This window comes from Phasianus colchicus, chromosome 5 (assembly GCF_987193195.1).
Source record: "Phasianus colchicus chromosome 5, bPhaCol1.hap1.1, whole genome shotgun sequence".
NCBI classification, from domain to species: domain Eukaryota; kingdom Metazoa; phylum Chordata; class Aves; order Galliformes; family Phasianidae; genus Phasianus; species Phasianus colchicus.
The window spans coordinates 27,852,696-27,870,509 of record NC_143440.1 but is presented as its reverse complement, the minus strand read 5'-3'; the positions used below and the strand labels follow the sequence as shown (position 1 = coordinate 27,870,509).

Genomic DNA, 17,814 nt, shown 5'->3' with positions numbered 1-17,814 from the left:
CTCGAGTGAATACAAACCCGAATTGGTTCTTTGATCTCCCCAGACTTCTCACTAGTTGCTGCAGGTTTATTTCAAGGTCATCAAATGTTAGTCATCAAGAAAATGTTCTTTTTTGTGCCAGTGGTTGGCTGGTCAATAAGATACTGGAAAACAATCATTTTGTTTAGGTCAGATTCTCTCTGGGCATGAGGAAAAATAATTGAGAACAAATAACATCTACTGCATATAAAAATGGGCAGGAAACTGGTGTCCAAATAGTTCTGGAGCCTTAATCACTTTGCTGAAATGAACTATGATTTCTGGGAATCATGAAGCAAATGTCCCTTTAGCTTTACAGCTTAGGTGGCCTAAGGGAATAAACTTTTAGCAACACAGACCAATTATTTTACTTGCTTATATAGCCCTGTAGCTTCAGTTGAATTTTACCACTGCAAGAACAGAGTGAAATCCAAACTATTAACGTACTCCCAGATGTTACTGAGAAGTAACTCTTATTCCCTTCTGTTATCAGTTTTAGTAAAATAGCCTTTCTGTTCAACTTAGTCAACAACCTTTAAGCCAAATATGAGACTTGAGCTGTTTTATCATTATTAAAAACACAAGAACTGTGTCTAAGTGCCAGTTTGAAAGAAGACAGAGGAGTTCTACTAAAGCAGTAGGTGGTGATGCTACTGAAGTACCTCTTACCCAAAAGAAATGTTTCCTTGATGGTATTAGAATCTAGTATAATCTAGTATTAGGATCTGGTATGATCTGGGCTCCAGCCCTGGAATAGGTAACTTCTGGGTTAATCGCTTTGTGGGTCCTGTAGGAAAGATGTGTTGAAGTACATGTGTTGCTTATAGCAATATTTATTTACATGCTTTAAAGAAATCATTTGTCGTGATCAGGTGGCTGCAAGGTGGAGATGCTGCTCCATCTAGAGTGTCACCAGGTCCGGACCCCATCTCCTTGTACTTAGCCCATGCACTTGGGGTTCTGCTGGCTGGCCCAGCTCAAGCACCTTACATGCCATTGCTGGAACCCACCAGCAGCATGCTCATGAGGTGCAAGTGCAAGGCTTAAAATAAATTTTATGGTTTTCTTCAGGCTCTGGTAGGAAGAGATTTAAATTTAAATCCAGAGTTTCTATTGATTTCTGGGAATGCACTATTCATTCTGTTCTTTTCTTTTCTCCTTCTTCTCATGTAGGATTTTCAAAGCTGGATGTGAAGCCACTGTCAGGTAGCTTTTCATACTACACTGTGGGTGGAAGCAAATAGCTCATGGAAGACTCGAGTAAAATTTGTGATGTTTGTTTGTGGGGAAGAACAACTTAAAACACAATCTTTGGCTAAAAGAGTAATAATGTAGTATTAATAATTGCTTTCCTTATGTGTGTTCCTAACAGGTTGCAATGTCTTTTCAGTGAGATTATTGAAGTAACCATTTTATATGCAGCAAGTGGACAACAACCAAACATAAGTGTTTATCTGAATTTGGGGAAAATCCATAAGCAACAATACTATGAAGCCCAAGCAAAGTGTTTTAAAATACATACTTTAAAGTAATAGCTAAGTCAACAAAGAACATCTTTTCCTTTAAGCGGGCACAACTGCCTAATTTCATCTGTCTTTTAATCAGATTCACTGTGATTTCGTCTTTGTTTTTAACACCAGAACCTTTTGTGATCATCAAGAATTGAGAGGGAGGGAGTAATTCCTTTCCTTTGTTCTTATCAGCAACAGAAATCATGTATTCTGGCTGCATGAATTTTCTCTCAGTGCATCCTGAAAGCTTTTTGGCAGTCAAGAATAGCCAATCAGCCATCTTTTGTAATACATTGTCTCTTTATATGCATTTAGCCAGTCTGCAATTTGCTGCCCCGAGTGCAGCAAATACTCATGATGTTAATTCATTTCTCTTCTTCTGTGCAGTTCTAGTGACATTAATTCATTTCTTTGCCCATTTCACATCTAATTATGGACTATTTCTTCCTACGCAGAGATGGAGATTGAGATGAGATTTTCTTCCTTATGAAGAATAGCTGCGTCATGGGTCAGGACGGTACTTGCAAGCAAGGGAAAGTCAGGGTTATATTTTTGCATCTCAGCCCAGTGGCAACATTTTATCTACAAATGGCAGTTTGAAAGGGGAAAAGGACATGAAGTCTATTTTTCAGGCTAATTTAAAAAAGCATACACAAACGTACCAAATACAGTTATAACCCCCAGAGCCTTACAGGAACAGATCATCTTGTGATGTCAGAGAAATTTAGAATCAATGTAAAATATGTAAGACTGTTTGCACATGCATTGTACAGTGATTCATAAAGAAGGCTTAACGTTTACATTTTGTAGCCTACTGCAGGCTGAGAATTCTGAAGGCAGTTGCACTGAGATTTAAGTGCCTAGGTAGAAAGTGTCTACTGCAGTACAGATGTTCACGTATCCAATAGGCAGTGCTTTAGGTCAGGGGTTAATAAAGCTGCCTGTCTTGTCCTGTAATTTACCATGACTCGGCAGCTACTTGTCCTCCTACATACTGTTCTTTCTTTTAGCTCAGGCTGTGATTCGCTTGAAATTGATGCTTTGTTATTTTTTTCTTCCTGTTTATCCCATGAGGAATTTTCCATCTTAAAACCTATACTGTTTTCAGGTTCTTTCTCTAATTGCATATTTTAACGATTACTTATGTACCCTGAAGGGTAAAAGTAGCAGATTTATTCAGTTCTTGCTCTCCTAAGTTGTGTCTTTTCTTCGGCGGAAAAGAAACCTTGAGTTTTTCACATTTCCTTTCCTACTGCTAGTTTCTGTGCTTGAGACTGGAGTAATGCTCAAACATCCCGTGGTTTACAGAGACAAGATAAAAAATATGCACAACTGAAGTAGAAAATACATCTTTTAATGTGGTTTCTTAGCCATTGTTATGATATCATAACAGTAAGGGAAATCAAGTTATTACTTTAACTTCATAAAATGACTGTAGCTTTTAAGACTGGAGAAGATACGGCAAGTTCAGCTTGCCCGGAAGAACCCATGCAAGGAGGTGGGTGGTTTCTGGCTCACATCTCAACCAGAGCACCCCACATGTTAGCACAAGGAGCTCTGCCTAAGGAGGTCACTTAGTGAGGCCAACCAGGATGGAGCAGCTTGACTTGCACCCACCATCTGGCAGGAGATGATAGAACTTCTTTTCTCTTATTATATTTTTTAATTTTTATCCTGCTGGAGCTAGACAGTACAATTACTCACACATAAATCTCTCTCTATGGTAGAGGTTTAAAGTTGTCCCGCAGTTGATTGCCTGCTCAGCTGGAGAACAACATAGAATAGAATAGCATAAAATGCAATTGTTTTCTCTGTGAACTAACAGAAAAGCTTAGTACTCTTTACTTTTCCATTACTTTGTTAAACTGCTGTAGTTTCTCTTTGACCACTGTCAAATAGTATGTATATAAATACCTGTATCAAGCACATTTCATGACTATCAGTTCCTAACTTTTTGGAGCAGTTGATACTCCTTGAAATTAACTCTTCAGCCTGTGACTCTGAGTAAAAGTCTTTGACCTGATGTAGCCATACTTCATCACTTAAGAATTTTGACTGTAGATCCTCTGTTGCATCTTTTGTTGCTTTCCTAAGGTTATGCTGTTATCTATTCAGGAGTTGGTGCTATGTTCAAAAATTATTATAATGCCATGTTTACAGAGTGATGTTAGAAAGCAAGGACTGTTCAGTTTAAATTCTGGTAGCATATTGAGTCTTGAAAGAGAGAGTTAGTAATGTTCAGAGTGTTGAAATATATGTACTCTACTGTCTATTTTTTGATTCTAAAATATGAGAGTAATGCCAGGCTGTATATCAGCAGCAGTTATCAGCTGTCATCATTTTTTTGACAAATTCCTAATTGCTCTATTTCAAGCAAATGTTTTTAGAGTAGACAACACAAAAAAGTGACTTTTGCTGTTTATTTAGAGGCTGTTTATTTTATCACGAGTAATTCCAGGAACAGGCAATACTGGCCAGTTAAGAGAACAAGACAGCTTTATTTTGTGTAAAAGCTTTCATGCAGACTGTATCCCCAGATGCCTCACGATTTTGTCACATGGACTGTTTTAACAAAAAAAAAAGAAAAGAAAAAGAAAAAGAGACGAACCCAATCTGAAAGACTCTGCCTCTCTGAAGTTGAGGAGGGATGGGTTTGTTCATGGCAGCAGTTTAGGAGATTGTTTGGGCATGATGGACTTGCCCTAGGTGCAGTGGTAGCTAATAAAGAGAGACATTTATTTTTTAGCCAGTAGAGACAAGATAGGCTTCTAGATAACTAAAAGCATGTGATTTGTTGAAGCATAAGTAGAAGACAGTTCCAGATGGTGGGATTTACAGATAGAAAGTCTGCTATGTTTAACAGCAACAAGATTAATTGAATGGGCCAACGAGAAACAAATGTTAAATCAAAACAGAGAACACAGAGAGACCAGAGGCACTGAATACGCAAGTTGCCATGAGCTGCAGCTTAAAATCAGTATGTGACCTGCCAGTCAGAACTGTGCAACATGGTTGTGCTTTTGCACAAAAGGAAGTCTGAAAGCTGTAGCTATTTATGCACATAGCAAACTGAAATCTGAAAGAGGAATGGTAATAGGAAGAGGTGAAAAAGGTTGTGGTAAAGGTGAACTCCAGAACCTGAGGAGATGCTGATGCACAAAAAGTTGCAAACATGGAAAAGAAAAAAAACAGTGGCCTTTTGTGTTGTCAGAACCTTTGGAAATTTTATCATTTAGCATTAGATCTCTGAAAATGTTCAAATAGGAATCTAATAGCCAAGGCAACAGCAGCACTTTCTGTAGTTGTGCTAGACCAGGTCAGGGGAGTGTAGTTTGGGTCAGTCCCCACATCCATTCTCCTCCACTTTTTCATGCATGTAAGGAAGAGCAAAGTTACATATGAGAAAGGGTTGAGCATTTGAAATGGGAAGTCTTTATGTTAATACCATTCAATATGACATGGTCAGGTGAAAGTTTTGTGGTTCAACAGTATTTGCATTACCCTTGAAATTTCCTTCTGTACATTTATTTTGATGTCTGGATGTATCTGATTTGCTTTTGCTTTCAGGAATGTCTAACCTTACATACTGTAGAATCATAGAATGGTTTGGGCTGGAAGGGACCGTCTAGTTACATCTAGATGGGCTGGAAGGGACATCATCTAGTTACAACAAGAACTGCCTGAAATGGATGTTCATGTTTAGCTTAAATCAAAGTGTTAAGCCTTAACTATGTGCTTTCTTGTGTATTTGGTTTATTAAGTAGGCCAGATCTAGCCTATAACTGGGAGCACAAGTCTATAAGTTGCCATTACAGCAATAACAGAATTAATGGCAAGCAATAAGGCTGGTAATAAAATTCATTTTTATGTTATTCAGTAACAGCAGAGTTTTATCACTCACTGCAGAAAAACGTCAAAGTTCGTTTCATGCCAAAGGCACAGTATACAATTCACCATTGATATGCAAGTAGTATAGTGTTGTAGGGAAAAAGGTAGTTTAAAGGACATCTAACAAAAGAGTAAAACAATTTAAAATGAACTCAGAGCATAACAACAATAGTGTCTGAAACTTGTGGCTTTTGCATGGATCCATGGATTCTTCTTTCTTCCTCGGCCTCACTCTGGATAAGCAGACACTCTGTATTTCAGCTCTTTCCCTTTGAAAAATGTCTAATGATTTCTAAAAGACGCAGTGAAGAAAACTAAGTGTTCAGAGAGATGGCAGCAATTTTCACTGCAGGTGCTGTAAAGAATCCAGATTGATTTTTAACCCTCCTGACCTTCCAGGACCTTCTCCCTCATTGCAGAAAAATGACTGACAAGAGCTGACTATAAGCTAATACAAAAGGATTTCATGTATCCTTTTCTGATATGCAGAACAAAAGAGCCTATCATATTAATTTATTTTGTCAAAACATTGCTAAATTTATGAAGAAAATATTTTGAATTGTTACCAAGTTAATGACGTGCCTACAAAAAGAGTCTGGAAAGTCATTCCTTGTGGCAGGTTACATCTCTTGGAATGTGTAGGCTTTATAATGAGTTTGCTGAATGAATAACTAGAGTCAACAGTAAGAACCGAGATAATGAATACATTTAATGTAAGAAGTTATTAATGAAACATTACTGCTTTTTTTTTTTTCCTTCTTTTTTTTTTTTTTCTTTTTTTTCTTTTTAAGCTGTGCAGTGAGGAATCTGTTTTTGCTCTCCAGCTCCCTCTTCAGTTATTAGCACAGGAAATTCCTAGCGCCGCTTGTGTGGAGAGCAACTCCCACACCAAATTCATGCCTTTCTCTAACAGAAAAACCTTGTTACCCATGCCACAACCTCCTGAAGTTGTCAGTGCTGTAGATGTCAGCAAGTGCTCTCTGTGGAGAAGAGAAAGTTGCTGTGTTGACCCAGAACTTTGGCTCCAATAAATTCCTCAGTACTGTGATACAAACGCTTTTAGTGGGACCAGTCGAGGGGCTCAGCCACTTTTTTCTAATTGTATCCAGAAAGGGGCCACAAGTGACTGATGCCATTCTGGACTTATTTTGCTCCAGAACAAATATGTGCGGGAAGGCCACAAACCAACTAATGCCCTGTGCCTTATGGTTGAGCAATAGTGATGCCTAACATGGAAATAATATTTCAGCAGACTGATGTGCCAGTCTGACGCTTGAGAGAATATACTTCTGCTCACAGCAGTTGAAGATAATGTTCACTGCAGAAAAAAGACTTGCTCTGAACTGTTGCATCTTTTGAAGGTTGATATGTTCAGTGATGCATCCCAGCTTAGCTCCAAATAGATTTTAGATATGTTTCTATGAAATTACATTAAGCTGACAATACCTCGTGAAATCATTCTGGCTTAACAAGTACAAGAACTTTGTCATAAACTGCAGAGTATGCAACTGGCAACTGTAATTAATCAAATGTTTGGGGGAAGGTTTTCTTCTGGGAAGGGGACTAGGATAGAAATGTTAAACCCACTGTCCTGGAAATGACTAAATTTATTGTACTCAGTACAGTTGCTCAGCTTTCCAGTAGCTCTGTTGCATGATGCATTCCTCTTCGCACAGCGTCTGTGCTGTAATATTTGGTGGGGGGGAGAGGGGAGAGGAGGGGAAAGAAAAGCAGTGGCAAACTATGGTCTTTATAGCATGACAGCTTAAAATTGCTGTGTTGAGGTAAGCATGTGTTAGGTGTCAGAACGTACAGGTTATGTGTGAGGTGCCCATCTCTCTCTTTCCAGAGAGAACAGAAATTTCAGAGCCAGCACAGACCCACCTTTCACTCGGAAAACTTTGGTTCGAATTTCTTGCTAATTTCCTCTTTCCTGCCCTGCTTGCCAGCTTATACTATGATTTTTACAATGTGCTAAGTGAATTTCAGCCTTTGAAATGCTGAAAACCTTCTGTTTCACTTTAGCTTGAGCTAAAAATGGGGAAGTGTTCATAAATGACCTATTTTGGACTGGAGTACAGGACTATTTCAGCCACTTGTTCATCAGCAGAGCCTGACCTCGTTTTAACCTGGCAGTGCTGCTTTGTACTGAAACTACACTGTGGAGAGCAACTGGTAAATAAATGAAGAAAAACACAGCTCTCATGAAATAAATCTACACAAATGGCTTCTGATGCAGATTTCATATAGGAAGTGACATCTCTCCAAGGTTTGCTAAAAACTTTTTACCCATGAGGACAGTCAGGCAATAAACAGGTTGATCAGAGAGGTTGTACCTTGTCGTTGGAGGTCTGCAAGACCCCAAGGAGCAAAGCCCCAAATAACCTGCTCTGACCTTGCAGCTGGGCCTGGCCTGAGCAGAAGGTTGTGCTGAAGATTTATTAATGTCTCTTCCCAAATTTTCCTTGTAATCATGTGAAATTCTCTGAATTAAGTTAAAACAACATAACAATGGCTGTTCAGATGTATGTATTTCATGTTCATCAACAGCAGAGTTTCTCAGTAACTCATGTAATATCCTGTATGATGCAGCTTCACTAGGGCTGTGCATTCTGCATCAGCTTGGCAAAGCAGACATAAAGTGATTTTCAAATCCTTTGATTTCAGTTCTAATGTTTTCAAAATTTTTCCTTTATGTACACATGGACACTTGCAGAAGTGGTCTCCAGTTACAAGAACAGCAATTCTCTCTGTATCAACCCTTTGCAAATCAGTATGTTGGTCTGAGTAGCAGAGCAGTGCTCCACATAACAAAGAGCTGAGCGCTGATTTTTAACACCAGAAGTAGCATACACATTCAGAACTTCTCTGGTTTGTACTCTTCAGTTGGCAGGACAACTGCTGATCTGTGTGTCTACTGTGAAAAGTTGATCTGTGGTGTCTACCAGAAGTCAAACAAGGGAAGCTGTCATTAAATGCATTTCAATAGTAGTTGAAGTTAATCTATCCATGAGTACTTTCAGGAAAACATTTGGAGTAGAGGGAAGTTGCTGACTATTGTGTTTAATGCAAAGGGAAAAAAACTCTTCTGTCACCTACAAAGTTATCAAGCAGCCATTTGGAACAGATTTTGGAGCTAACAGGCCATACTGTTAGGAAGATTTCTGAATTGTTCCAGTTTTCAATTAAGCATTTATAAACCATTTGCCTTCATTCTAGGGAATGATCTGTTGTTTAACTTTTGTTTTCAGTGATATGTGTCAAACTTTTGCTGTTACTTTTTAATCTGTCCTTGCCATCTGAGCCTTATGGTGCCTTTAAGTCATTTTTATTCTTTCAGAATTATGTCAGAATTACCTCAAAGCTCTGCATAGAGCATCTTTCTTTATTATAAGCAAATGATAAAGCTAACAGGACAGCTTGGAAGTCCACAAAATACGTGTGGTTGTGGGTGATGGAAACAGGTTGATGGTTTTTTTTATTATTAATATCATTTTATTTTTTATCACAATATTAGAGTTGCTTGATGATAAAAATTATACAGGTTCATAAAAGGGTTATATTTTATATTTGTTGTACCAATAAAATAACGGGATGATCACGATGAATTATTTGCCTTTCCATTCACAATTTTGTTCAGGCACAAAGTAGGCTTTTGAAAGCTATTAGTAAGCCAAAAGATCCATCAGAAGATGAAAGAAAAACTTAGTTTGAGATACCAGCAAAAGAACACTGGGCACTGCCAGGGAACCCTGGTGTCAGCATGCTTGGAGTGGGAAGGATAAATTCTGTGGCTGTAGTTGTTTGAAAACACTCCCTTTTATTTCTTTTACAAAAATGTACTGGCTGTTATGACAGAATGCAATATTCATTTGCCTGTCCATGGAGTATAAAATGAGTCACGTATTTGTTTGGAGAAAAGGAAAAAAGCAATACTGTATAATACGGAACTAAAATTAGATATGCCGACAGTGTGTTGAAACATACAGAATATTTTGCTTCAGTTAAACCCACAAAATGATACTACATTAAGAGTGGTAGACTAAAACCCATCAAAGCAAAGAAATTTAGAGGTAGTACTATGTATTAGCTGTTATGCTAGAGCCTTAATGGGAATTGTGTGCGTGTTTTTTGTTTTCTCATGATTCACTGTTCTGTATGCCGACAATTCTGCCCATTCATCACCTGTATATACCAGAAGGCCCCAAAAGGCATCCCACTTTTATGCATGAGATCAGCCCAGTACTTTTTCAGCCAGGTTTTCTGCCTTTCTTAAGCTTATTAGGTAGTTGCTTGAGTATTCTCAGTTTCTTTTGTTGCTCTGCTTCTACCCTTCTTAAATAGCTGCACTCGCGTATGAGGAAGACCAGACTGAGCAAACTGTGCTGCCTCCAGGCATCTGAATATTGGTTGCTTTCTGCAACACCTTAGGGTGTTTCTGGTGAAGTAGAGGACACAAGTCCAACCCATGCTAATTCCTATGGCAATTTTTCTGAAACAGGAGAGGTAGTCCTAAATGTACAGGGGAACAGAGATGAGGCCATTTTTGCAGTGTCCTTTTGTTGAGGAGTGGCTACAGTATCACCACTTCAGGAAAACACAAATAGAATGGCTTCAAAAAATTATTTAGAGTGAATGATTTGTGCTCCTCTGGCATCTTTAATCTTCGGTGACATTATTATTGTTGTTCATCTGTGTAGCCCCAAACTATACAGCAGGTATTCACAATTATTTTATTGCCTGTACTTCTGTAAATGGATCTCAGACTGAGTTGTTTGGTTTTCTTATGCACTGCTGGAAATGTGTGAGTAGTTAAGCGCTGGTGCTCAGAGAGCTTATGCAAGTTTTGTCCCTGGAGATTTTCAGATTGGCTCTCCTATGATTTTCAGCAAGGGATACTTACAATATTCATGGCTTGCAACACAACATGACTGTGCAGGTCACTAATACAAGATAAATTCATTAAATCCAAAGCAGATTAAAGAGTTTGATCCATGTTACAACATTAAAATTAGAATTTTTTAAAATATCTTTGACTTTCATGTCCCTTTTTGTTTTGAACTTAAAATGTTGCATATTCAGCCAGTGAAAAGTATAATAATGTTCATTAGTAAGAAATGAATCAAACATTCCCCTTCCTGAACTTAAAGGAAGCCTACAGAAAAGGTGAGGAAGGACTGTTTATCAAGGAGTGGAGTGATAGGACAAGGATACTGGCTTTAAAGTAAAAGAGGGTTGTTTTAATTTAGACATTAGTCAGAAATTCTTTACTGAGGTTGGTGAGGCACTGGCCCAGAGAAGCTGTGGGTACCCCATCCCTCAAGGCTGGGTTTGATGGGGCTTTGGGCAACTTGATCTGATGGGGGAGCAGCCCTGCCAGTGTCAGGAGGCTGGACTGCATGGGCTTTGAAGTCCCTTTCAACCCAGACCATTCTGTGATTAGTGAGAAATGAACTAAAAATCCATAATTTTCTCCACTGAACGTGCTCAGAGAGCTTGGTGAAATTTAAGTGTGCAATATCAGAACAGAGAACATTGAGAGGAGATTTGGGTGCAGATTGTGTTTTCTCCAAACTGATGTGTGCTATCTGAGGTTCAAACGAATAGCCTTCTGTTTTGAAAGATGTTTCTAAAATGAGGGAGCTTCGCTCTTTGTGTTGACACGCATGCAGTGTATGGAGAATTTTGTCAAAGCTGTGTTTAGATACAGTAGTTTGCTTTCAAGAAATACTAGCTGATGCAAATCCTACTGATGTCTGAAAGAGCTGCACTATTGCTAACACCTTTGAGAAGTAGGCAACCTCACTGGCTGAAAACAAAATTTAGGAGCCTAAAATTTGACATCATTTTACAGAACAGGTAAACCTGTCCTTGCACAGAAAAATTTATCCAAGTGATTTAACATTAACTCTTTCTGAAGGAACAGAATTTTCTGAATATCAAATGAAAATTGAAGAACCTTTGAGTGATACGTTTTTGAAGAAATATCAGAAACATAAAAATATGCGAGCTGCTGGTAAACATTTGTAGCTTTGAGTTGCAGTTCAGAAAAATCGCAGTTCCTGTGGGTACTGAATGCTAATAAATCATTAGCATTCAGTTTTAGACTATCTTGTAAACTTTAGTTTGGCTCCTACACAGCAACTTAGCATTCCCAATGAGTGATAATAGCCTATTACAAGAATTTCAGTGCCTGCAGTCCTGTGAATTTTGAGTCTGTGATCTTTTTAGCGTAACTACAATTGCCATATTAATGAAGACGGTTGTGTTTAAGTATTTATTTTGACACGTATGTTTGTTGGAGTGGAATACTTGTTGAAGCAGTGTTGTGGGAGGATGAAACCACGAAGAAACCAAAGCAGCAACTGAAGACTGCTGTTTTTGTTTTGCTCTTTTATTTTGTAACCTTGCACTGCAAACTCTCGATACACTGTTTTGCAGTGCTTGGCAGAGGGAATAAGGCTGCTGTCAGAAGGTGTTAGTGAAGCTCCCAAGCAGGCAGAACAATTCCTGCTTCCTGTAATCTTTGTCTGCAGACAGCTACCATGGCTGGTCTTTGCCTGGGTAACATGTTCTGCTGGATGCGGAGCTCCTGGTAGTGGTTGTTGTTGCAAATTACTCACTCTTCAGTGACAAGCTAGCAGCTGGAAAGTTAGAACTAGCTTTGGCAGATGACTCTAAGCTTAGTGGCTTTTTTACCTTCTAGGTAAGAAAAAAAAAAAAAAAAAAAAAAAAATCGAAGTTTACTGATATTGTCACTAACATTGCAAGTTCCTGTTGCTGGAATATTTTCCATATTTTTTTTTCCAAAGATATCGGCTTTCTAGTGTCTCCTGTTGAACACAGGATGTAATCTTATTCTTGTACAGATTTATATAATTCCTGTGTCAATGATGGGATGGAGCTGTTAAGACTGATAATGAAGGGAATACTGTGTGGGTAGCAGGAAAACATCACTGTACTATGGTTGGGAAAAAGGAAGTAGAGCAATAGTTATTCATGAGTTGGGCTGATTAACTGTAATGTACAATATTCTTATCAACATTCTTTGATACATGGATAGATTTTACCATTGTGTTTGAAGTTATCTTCATTCTTTAAAGAGGATGAATAAGAAATAATTTGATAAGATAGGAAAAAAAATGTGTTATCCTGTCCTGGTTCACTAGAAGCACAGCCAGTGTTGAGATTTGCTTTTTGAATGAGGACATCCTAACATTGACTGGTCATGAAAAAACTGAAATTAGAAAAAAAGCCAACAAACTTGGACTTTAATATGTGGTCAGAGAATTCTAGTGGGGAAATAAATTCCTGGTTCTGCTGACAGTAGCACTGAAGTGATTATAGTTTCTCCAAGCCACCCTTCCTTTGTTTCTTGACTACAACCACTTCAAAGGGTGGCAGAGGAGATCTGTGCATGTTTGGAGTGCTCTGTATTTGACCACCCTACTGCCAACAGTTGCAGTACCAAACATGGAGATAGATTCAGAAATATACCCCTGTTCTTGAACTTTGAAGTGTTCCTAAAAATAACTTGCATCCACAAGAAAGTCTGATGTCTTGCATCAGATGTCTGACATCTGGAATTTGCAACCTAGCCCTTTTTGGAATATGGGCTAGCAGACAAAACCAGGGACCTGGCACTCAACACAGGAGCTTTTTGCTTACCTTATGCAGGTATCAAGTGTGCATTTTTTTTCCCTAGAGTCTTCTTATCTATAAATTTTATACATTTGTGTAGTCTTTTCTGTTTTTAAAGATCATCAGCTGGGTCTGTCAGCAAGGTTTGTCAGCACTTTACTACAGAAATGGAAGCTGGAAAAGAAAGTGGATTGCTAGCATTAGAAAGCCGCATGGCATTATGCAAGTCAGGATATCAGTAGACACCATTTTGTGGTGTGTGATCCCATTCTAAAACAGAAATCAAACTCATTTACTTAAAATCATATCTGTATAGGTATATATGTACATGTCTGAGACTACTAACTCATTTCATGTGAGGTACTCAGTAGGCAAGCTTATCTTTTCAAAGGGCGTGCACTCTAATGTTCATTACAGCAATTTCTATCATATGTGAGTACTGCATACACGTGTGCTCACACCCTTGCAGGTCAGATTGGAGCTGTAGTGCCCTTATGTCTCTCTAGAGAGCGGACCTAGAAGCCATTTCCCTAAGAGCACTTTAACAGTCCATTAAGAGCCTCCAATCTTTTTAGCAATGAAATCCATCACTTGCTCAGCATGTGTTCTTTAACACAGCAATCTTACTTAAATTTGCTACTTATCCAATTATTATTTCTTTCACTTGATTTATAGCTAGTGTCAAAAAGTATAATGTCCACTTGGCAAGTAAATAGAAAAATCTCTCTGCCACTGTTTCAATTTGGCAAGGGTAGGGCATTAGCATCACATTTGGTCTATTTTCTTCTGATAGCAGTGTTTTAGTTTGCACTCAGGTTTAAATGCAGATGTGAATTCATGCATTTGCCACTGTTATTCAGTCAATTCTGTAAGTCGTGTGTTTATTTAGCCTACAAAGCTACCTGGCAGTTAGCAAGCAGAGAAACTTTTCCTCTTGGTGGTACCAACAGTTGTTGGAAGAGCTGATTACTCCTTTTTCCAAGAATTGCACTGCCAAATTTTGCCTTACATCTACTTTTCTCTAATCCAGTAAGATGTGGCTGTTGTTTATTCATTTAGTAGATTTTGATTCTGAGGTGGAAATAAAGAGGGAGGTGATATATTTTCAGATCGCTTTGATGATTTTTTTCCTCTATAAGAAGGGGAAAGAATGAGCTCTCTTCCAGCAATGTGAGGTTAGAGGTGAGCTGTTGTTACTGTTCCATCCATCCATCCATTGTCCTTTTTGGCTCAGATTCAGGTTCTCTTCATAACAGGTAAATCCCGTGCTGAGTGTGATATCTAAAAAGAATCTCAGAGAAACCTCAGCAGCTAGACAGGGGTTGGAAGGCTTCAGAAGTAAGATCATGGATTCCTTCCAGCTTCATTAAATACTTATCTTTTAAATTGGTTACATTTTCACACATCACTTTTGTCACATTCTAGTGCTGAAATACTTGCAAGATGATGTCATCTAGTAATGCAATCCCTCATCGCTGCTCTCACTGGGTAACGGTTTGTCTGTGTCTCTCTCTGTGTCCCTTTTACGTGTCGTGCTTGGGGCCATGGGAAAGCTGTGATGGTGAGGTCTGGTGTTATTCTTTGCAGCTTTCTAGCATTTGCTCCCTGCTCTCCAGCTCCCCAGGTACATGCCTTAACTTTGCCTCAAGGAAACCTTGCGATAGCTTTGTTATTCTAGCCTCATTCAAAGAAAAACCATTTGTCTCGAGTGGTCACTTCTTAGCAGGAGTTCTAAGATGCATGAAGGAACCCAACTGGCAATTTCAAGTGCTGCAGGAGAGCGAGGAGCAGACAAAGAAAATAAGGTTGTGTGTATGATTTTGCTAAAGGGAAGATCCAAACCTAACTTAGCTGGTAGCCAGCAAATTCAGTATTAAAAAAAGAAAACAGAAGGCCCAAGGATGCAATCCTAGATTATGATAGTTCTCAATCTAGAGAGTGGGGGAGGCCTAGTGGCCTGTATATTTCTCTTAATATCTTGCAGAAGTTCGTTCAGCTCTACCCATTCCATATGTTGAATTAAACATTAAAAAATGGCACAGTGTGATTTTATCTTTTTCATTCTTAATATTTTCTTATCAGTGTGCCTATCCCTATTGCCTCTCATATTCAGGCTGGGATCTGGAAATGAAACTGTATTGCTTTCTTTTAGTATATATTACGCTTATATTTTTGCTAGTAATGAAATTGATTCCATCATACTTTGTGCCTTTGTTACTAAAGATGCTGGTCACAGATATTCATGGCTGTTGGTCATCAGTATTACTCCTGTTACAGGTCTGAAAGCTCTCATTTATTTCAAATACCATGTGTTTCTTCTCATGTCTGGAATAAAGGTAGAGAAAGTTTATTCTGTTCTTCTGCAGAATTGTTAAGCTCTGTGGGAATGTGTGTTTGGGGTTTGGAAGCAGGCTTTTCCTTTGGCCCAGCTGCAGATATGCTGTGTACTGTGAGCCAGAACTTGAACCCCTGAGGTTCTGTAGGGTGATAAAAGTATAAAGTGTATCACTGAAGTAATATCTGCTGGTTGAGGAAATACAGTGGAGGAGAAAGGGAGGTAAAAGAATTCAAAGAACCATTCAGCATCTCTTCTAACTGGTAGTCCTCATTCTTTGTTTCCCCAGTATGCGCTGGGCAAAAGCAGTCAGGCTACTTGTTCTGTCTTTTCAAACTCTGAATGTCCAAAAATGAGTGAAATGAATATGAAATGAGTAGACTAACTTACTGATTGGCTCTTTCTTCATAATCTTAGAGGGGGGAGGTTTAGGTTTGTGGTTGTTTTTTTTCCTGCTATAATTTAAACCTCAGTTCCATTGATATTTTTGAATCATTTTTAGTGTTTTTCTACAAGGTGGAAGACTGAGAGAGAGAGATTATATATATTCCACCTTGTAGAAAAACATGAATTTAAGCTTGGTGGAGAGTGAAGCAGAAATATCTACATAAGCATAAGTAGTTTTGTAAATGGCTGAGCACCTGAATAGATGGAAACATCACCAATAATCAACACGCATTCCACAAGTGAATTCGGTCAGTGGAAAGAGCACTGCAATAGCCATTGGTGCACAAGCCTTCTGGGAGGGAGGTAGGATTTTGTTGGTTTATTTAAGTTGGAAAAGAGTCCTAAGATCATCCTTTGACTGAGCGTTCAGATACCTTATCTAGTCAGAAATGTTGGTTGTTCAGAGAAACGTACAACTCAGGGCACCAGCAATTTGGGAGGGAGTAGAGAGCTGCTTATGACATTTACTCCTTTTCCTAATTGAAAGGGAAATTACAAATTCTGGTACTTAACTGTTCATTACTGCACTCTGCCAACAGAGAGGCCATTTATCTGTGTATGCTGGGCTCTCTCTCATCCTCTCTTTAAAATTATATTGCTTTTGTTCTCACATTCCCTGTTTGGCTCAGCAGTACTTCAGACCGTTCTAGGTTTCGCCCCAGTCACTTCTATGGTGATAGGTTGATATGAAAAGAAGGACTGGTCTGCCTTGGGAGCACTTACTAATGTATGCTGTAAGCCACTCTAATCAGACATGCTGTTATTTTTTTTACCAGACATAGTGCTGCAGGACATGAAGAGAAAAGCCAGGCTTCTCTGTACAGTCACGCAAGGGCTCTGTATCCCAGAACTTAAAAATCTGCTAAGCCATCTCGCCAAGCCCCTTCAAGCCTGGTGTTTTGTTTCCTGCAGCCTTTCTTCCCTACACTGGTTGAAGTCTCGTCCCAGCTGCGTCACACAGCAGGCTTCTGCTGGGCACTTGGGGGGCTGCTTGTTTCAAGTTGTGTTGGCAGGATTTGCTGCTCTACCAACAGATATAGCTCCCTTGTTTAAAATACATTAGAAGAAAATGTTCTTAAAATACTGACGTTATATGTTCAGAGTGCTCTGTTTGTTAAGGGTTAAGTTGCAGTACACTGTAAGTGCTACCTTTTAAATTTCCTGGTACAATTAGTATTCTATTTCCACTGTCAGTCAGAACCTTAATTTCATCTATACCATCTATATAGATGATATATATAGGGTAAAGAACAGGGAACTTTGAATGACCTCCACCAAACAAGATGTTTGTACATGTACCAGGTTTGTTCACCAGCTTATTTTGCAGGACGTCTCTAAAAGCAGATGTTGAATTGTTATCTTGTAAGGAGAAGGATATGCATGTAAATGACTTGTCAGTAGGACAATTTAGAAAAGACTCCATTACAGTTCGTTAGTAGTAATAGCAGCAGTAAAAATTTTTTCTTTTTTTAGAACTGTGGACCATGAGGAAGGGTGAGCCCATCAAGACAAAATCAAATCAGCTCAACAAATGTTGGTAGATACTGTCTAACTTGCTCTTTACAACCTGCAGAACACCTCATTCATACACTCAGAGTTGGTTTTGCCACTCTAACGCTCCTTTCTATAAGTCAACAGGTCTTTCTTATGCTGCCAATTTGTGAGTAACTCTAAATGTTGCTCATAAACAGTATACCAGGGACATAGGAGATGCCCATGTTCATTACCACTCTTTAAATGGAGATTATTAAATAAAGCACGCTCCACTACTTGCATACTGCATTTCCTTTAGTTGAATAAAATGAGCTATAAAGCAAAGAAGCAGAGACTCCTTTTACTTAGAGGTCAGAAAAGCAAAAATAAGGTAGCTTCAAAGAATTCGTGGCTGTGAGCTATGCTTTTTCATATTGCACAGGTCTGTGGAAGTCAGCCTAAAAATACAAGAGCATTTGCTCAGAAAGATGCTAATTTATC

General features: G+C 38.7%; 1 protein-coding gene across 9 annotated transcripts in view; it reads left to right on the top strand.

Annotated features, from left to right (window-relative positions):
• The window catches only part of RGS6 (regulator of G protein signaling 6), a 236,549-nt gene that overhangs the window by 90,513 nt on the left and 128,222 nt on the right, over window positions 1-17,814 (top strand). The window lies entirely within an intron of this gene.